This window comes from Culex pipiens, chromosome 1, assembly GCF_016801865.2.
Source record: "Culex pipiens pallens isolate TS chromosome 1, TS_CPP_V2, whole genome shotgun sequence".
Classification (NCBI taxonomy): domain Eukaryota; kingdom Metazoa; phylum Arthropoda; class Insecta; order Diptera; family Culicidae; genus Culex; species Culex pipiens.
This window is the reverse complement of record NC_068937.1, coordinates 74,611,304-74,617,220: the sequence shown is the minus strand read 5'-3', so window position 1 is coordinate 74,617,220 and position 5,917 is coordinate 74,611,304. Positions and strand designations below refer to the sequence as shown.

The 5,917-nt window shown below is 49.5% G+C and overlaps 1 pseudogene; it reads right to left on the bottom strand.

Annotated features, from left to right (window-relative positions):
* Nucleotides 1-202: 202 nt before the first annotated feature.
* Nucleotides 203-5,422, bottom strand: LOC120428497 (laminin subunit beta-1-like; annotated as a pseudogene).
* Nucleotides 5,423-5,917: the final 495 nt, after the last annotated feature.

Below are 5,917 nucleotides of genomic sequence, written 5' to 3'. Positions count from 1 at the left end.
GTCGATTCTGTTGTGCGTCAAATTCAGTAAGCCGCTGATTAATTACTAGTCCGAATAAAGCGGGTTGGGGGTTTTGGGGATTGTTTTATTGAATATTTAATTTAATAAGATGACAAATGGAACGAATGGTTCGTCATTTCCGGAATCATTAATAGTGCAGCATTTCCGTTTTTACTGTTGCTGCAGATTTTGGTCATCAAGGCTTGCGTTGAATTGCGCTTTATTTCCTCTCTGCCGTTTGACGTTTCACGTCGTGCACTGGCGGTACCGGTCGGCGTCACTTTGGATCTTGTTGAGGTGCGTGTTGATCTGCTCTGTCAGGCCCTGGATCTTGCTCTCGAGCGAGTCCAGGTCCTTTTGGTTCGACTCGTACGTTTTGTGCAGCTCTGAAACAGATGGACGAGATTTGGTTTAAAAAAAGTTTTGACGAGTTGGTTTGACTGAGGCCAACGGAACGGGATGTGAGAAGTGTTGGTTGTTGATGTGTGGTCGTGGACCGGAATGAAACAGCCGCTTACAAAAACCCGCTTCGGAGGTTTTCTAGCAGCAAGCTGTTTTCGGACGTTTGAGGGCCAAAGATCCGCTTGAGGGTGTGAATCGCTTCGGAGAGACTTAAGTAGCAAGGAAGCTTGGGTAAGATGATGTTCCAGTGCTGCTCGTAGCACCGGAAATCGAGTTTCCTTACCAAGAACCGTGCCAAGGCCGCATTCTCCAGCTTGGTCGCCTCCCGCTTGAAAAGGGCTTAGTGCCGTCGGAACAACCAGTCTGTAGGTCTGTGTTCCGGGTCGTACGTGAAGCTTGAACAGGAACTTGTGGATCAATCTTCTCAATTAGCTTGATCAGCAGGAGCAGGGCTTGCTTGAGAAGTTCCATACTTCCGGGTTGTTGAAGAATCCTCGTCGCCGAATGATGTGTCCGGCCGTGGACCTTGATGAAAAAGCCGAAAAAAGAAAGTGGAAAGTTACACCAGAGGCCTATCAGGTCTACCTGTAGTTGTGACGAATGTGTTTGATCCGAAAAGGATGAAGGGAATTGGACTGCAACCAGAGGGGAATAAGCTTACCGTGTCGGGTTTTGGAACCGTCGCAAAGACCCTGCATCCTCCAAGGCAATGATAGTGCTGGGTCTTAAGCCGGGTCTCACAGTAATGCTTTAATCAAGGGCAGAAATATTGACCTTTTCATCCAATTCTGCTACAACTTCCGTTGCAAGAATAAGAACTGTCCTGCAGAAGACCTCAAGCCAAATTCGAAACGACTTCGCGTTGATTGGTTCCGGCTTATTAAACCTTTGGATTGACGGTAGAATTGCGATGGATTCGATCTCGTCCATGAAGATGATCAACGGGGCAAGTTCGCGCACCAATCAGGAACCTTCGCCGACGAACTTTTGGACATCTCTTACTTTGTAAACTGATGCACGTACTTGTAGATGGTCTTGTCCAGCTTCAGCAACGCGAATTAACTCACCAATCTTGTCCGCTTCCAGATCGTACAGCCGCTCCCACGGGAAGTTTTTTTTCCTATCTTCTTCTCGATCTATCCTAGCAACTGGCGTAACGGGGACATGCTCTGCCACATGCGCCGATCGATCATTTTGCACAGCATTGAACACTTGTCTGCAGCTGGGCCCACTCGCGATGTAGGACGATCTTGTAGATGGCACGCAGCAGACGGGGACCCGCTCTATCAGCTTCTGCAGCTCGAGTTTCTCCTCCTCGCAGATTCCAGACTCACTGGACAGCGAAAACACGCGGAAAAGTTCAATCTAGCTGAGCGTCGTCTTCAGCAGCTGGTGTCGTGCGTGCAGTAGCAGTCCGGGCGATTTGACCAATGTCGGTGATCTGGAAGTGGCCACTTTTGTGGTTGTATTTAATGCGGCCGCTTTTCTCCAGATGCAAGGCTGTCGTGTGGACAAGATTGGCGCGGAAGTGCTCCAGCAACGTTCTGAATCGTACCGAGCACGATTTCGGCGTTCAAAATGTTAGGCATAGCTGTTGTCAAACCGGTTCCGGAATGCACTCGCAGGAACATCGCAATATCTTGCTAATTTGGGAGTTTCATCGATGATGACCAACCGAACTAGCTGGGTGTTTAGGCCGCGGAAGAGCAACTGTGTGACATCAAGGTGACCAAGACCAATACCATGATGCCACTGAACGGCAAGAAGGCTTACCTGTGGCTGGCATGGGCTACGTCACTACGACGCTTTTGATCTGGATGTGGTAGTAGAGGCAGAAGAGTTCAGAATCATTGTAATGAGCTCTGAGTCTAAATAATAAAGTAAATCGTTTTCTCAATAATTTCATCATTGCTGTTGCACTTTACTTGTTTGAGCTTTTATGAAATCTATATTTCTTAGCTTAATATGTTTGAACTGCAGCACATAACAGGAGGTCACGCAATACCGTTTGTAACGGAAGGTTGAACTCCTACGACCATTTCAACACCACCACCAAGACTCGCTATTACGACCACAATAAAATTAGTCCATGTACGCGAGCACCCTCGAGTAAATCCGGGTACAATCCTCGAGGCCGCAGTGATTCCCGTACGATGTCACGCCCTCCTGCGTCCAAATCTTCTTCAGCTTCATCAACGGACAGCCTGAATCTCCGTGGCACGAATCCTTGGTCTCCGCCGGCGCAAAGCTGTTTCGTTGGTGCCCAGCTTCTGCTTGATAGGATTGCGGCTGCCCTTCAGCGTGCACCCGAATCCGGTTACAAAATTTACGTCACCGGCCACTGAACTCCCATGTCCGGTCACGGCAGAAATACAGGCAGTTTACAGGACGTTCCGAGCCATCCGTAGCAGCAAAAAATAGTTGTATTCCGGGTGGGAGATCTTTTCCTCCAAGTCCACGTCCACCGGTGGACCAGCACAAATTTTCCCGCCGTCTGCTCGATGCAGTCGATCTTGGTAATGTTGTCGTACTATGCTGAATCTATAAGTGGGAAGAAAATCCATATCAAGAAGTTGTACCAAATTCCAGCACTTACAGCATTTCCTCCTTCTTGCGACTTCCCCATCCACTCAATGTGCCGCCATGACTACGTACCGGTTGTTGACCAGCTAAACTTGCGCTCCCCCGGAAATCTCGTACTCCAGCATGGCCAACCGTGGAAACTCGTTAATATCGGAGCGGAAAGAACTCGGCTCACTACCCTTCCGCGTGGCCGCGTATCAAAGACGGTGATGTCCGTTCCTGAGCTGACCGGTGGTGGGTACGCTATCGTAGGTTGGCCAATGGTACTGGACGTGGCCCCGGTACATACGGTGGCCGCAGGAAGTCACGTTTCTCCCAGGTCTAGCAACTGGTGGCCGAAGAAGGCTGATCACGTAAAAAATAATAAAATGTATTGTCAAAATGACATTTCTCGCCGTCACCAAGCCGGTGCTGCCAAACAAAATTTTTTGAACTTTTTTTTTGACGTTTCCACTTTGACATTTCCAGTTCCCGAGGAAACGGAGGGGTAAGCCGATTTGGTACCCACTTTTTGGACCCGAGTGGCTTGTCGTGTCTTCGGTTTGGTAGTGTGAGTAAACTCCGTGTAAAAGGGGTGTCAAACTAAAACGTGACCCCGTTCGTTTGACAACAGTTGGTGTCAAACCATCGGGGTTTGAGTGTAGTACAATTTCTTAAGCTGAAAGGTGGTCTCAACGGTGTTCTTGGAGGCACGGTTCAGCAGGTTCTGGGCCCGTTCGCGTGCACTCTCGGACGCGTTCGATCTTACGGTCAGCGTCGCTACCGCCGTTTTGTACGTATCCTTCAGCTGTAACGATACTCCGAGTCTTAGTACATGCGCATTGTTGGCCGACTCCTTGACCGTTTCCGCCTGCTTGATGATCTCCTCGGCGTCCTGCTGGTTCTGCACGTTGCTCACGTGCAGCTTGTTGAGGCGCGTCTCCAGCTCGTCCACCTTGCCGGCGGCCACGATGGCCCGGTTGTACGCGTCGTCCGTTTCCTTGTCAATCTGTAAGATACCGTTGATTTTGATCAGTTCCAAGTCCTGGTATCACAGAAATTCCAACATACCTCTTCAAGATCAATCTTAACCGACTGAATGTCCTCGTTGGCGCGCTTGATCGACTGTCTTGGTTCCTAGGTGAAAAAGATCAATAAATAAAAACCCTCTAACTCCAGCCCTCCCCAAACCTATCCTACTTGGCGCGTAATCCTGCTGCTTCAGATCGTGCTCGGTGTTCCGGATAATCGACTCCAGGTGCGACACTGCCTCGTCGATCTGCTCGGCCAGCGTTTGGATCTGGTCCGGCTGCAGCTGTAGCGTGTACTGCTGGATCTGCTCCGCCAGCTCGCGGATCTTCTCCGGCGTGGCCGTGTTGTTGTCGATGATGTCGGTCAGGTTGGTCACCACGTGGTTCGCCGACTTGATCATTATTCTCGATGTTCTCCTGGTTCTTCTTCAGCAGCACCTCCGTTCACTTGCACTGCCACTCGGCGTTGTCGTTCAGCTCCTGGATCTCTATGTTGGTCTCGCCCATCTGGGTGACGCGATTTCAGGCGTCACGCGTCGGGTTCAGCGCACCCTCGATGTTGCCTTCCTGCAGTTTGGTGGTATTCTCACGCAGGTAGTTCGCCAACTGCTTCACCTCTCGGTCTTCTTGCTCAGCTCCTCGACGTCGATGTTTGCAAACTCGATGTTCGCACTGGTTTCCTGCAGTTGCTTCTCGGACTTCGCCGACTCGCTCAGATGTTGCTTCACGTTCGCATTGATCGCCTCGATCTCCCGATCGGAGATCGTGTTCGTTAGCAGTCCTTGGATAACCTCCATCTTCTTGCTCATCGAGCCGAACTGCTTCTTGTACGCTCCGGTAGCAGCGTCTTGTTCGTCTTCGCTTCCTTGATCGTTCGGCTCGTTTTCTCCCGCAGTCCGTCCAGGATGATCTCACAGTTGTCGAAGCACGGTTCACAGTACAGAGCGTCGCCAAGGTATCCACGCGCGCATTGGTCGTACTTGTAGCCTCCGATACCGGGGTTACAGATGCACTGGCCGGTTTCGCGGTTGCACTGCCGAGTGACCGCGCCGTAGACGTTACAGTCGCAAGCTGAAAGGTTGAGCTGGTTGTAGATGGTTCCTGTACGATTTGATTACAACTACTTACGGTTGCACTGCACGTTGGGATTGCCCCAGAAGTTGGCCTCGCACTGGTTACACTGGCGACCTCCAAAGCCTTGCTTGCTCGTACATTGTCCGTCGTACTGGAACAAAACAAGATATAGTTAACTAACGCGATCGAGCAAACCCCGAAACCCTACACTCACCGGATTACACCGACCCCACCGTTTCGCAGCCGCACTGCTCGCCGCTGGCACTTCCTCGCAGTACTGGCCGCGTCTTGATTTTGACCGCAGGGAACCGTTCGTCAATAACCCGATTTGGTACGGTGGCCACCGGTAACATTTCGCCAGCCCGAAATGCCGCAAGAACCGTGAATTTCCGCCCAAAACCGACGTAAACGTTTTTTCCGACGGCCACTCCATCAAATTAAATTTGATGAAACATAAACAATCAGAATCACAACGAGTCTGACGTTACTAAACGTCAAATGTTACACTCTCAACAAACGTACTCATATTTTGCAGAAAAGTTGGCTCGGAGCTCAAAAGCTCTGTCACCGAGCCAGACCCGTGCCGAAAACCTGAAGTGGCACACTCTTGGTGTTTCTGCCAGTCCATGTTATATAAATAGGAAACCTCCCCCCTCCATCCCCTTCCTACGGTTTTAAATAATTTTAAATAATTTATGAAAATTATAATTATTAAATCAAATAAAAAAGCTATTTTTATTCGTTATATTTACTGTGCAGTAAAAATGAAAAAAATAAATAAAATAATATTATGTTACATCTTACAAATCTTATACATTTTTGAGTATAAAAGTTGCGTCTTTCAATTA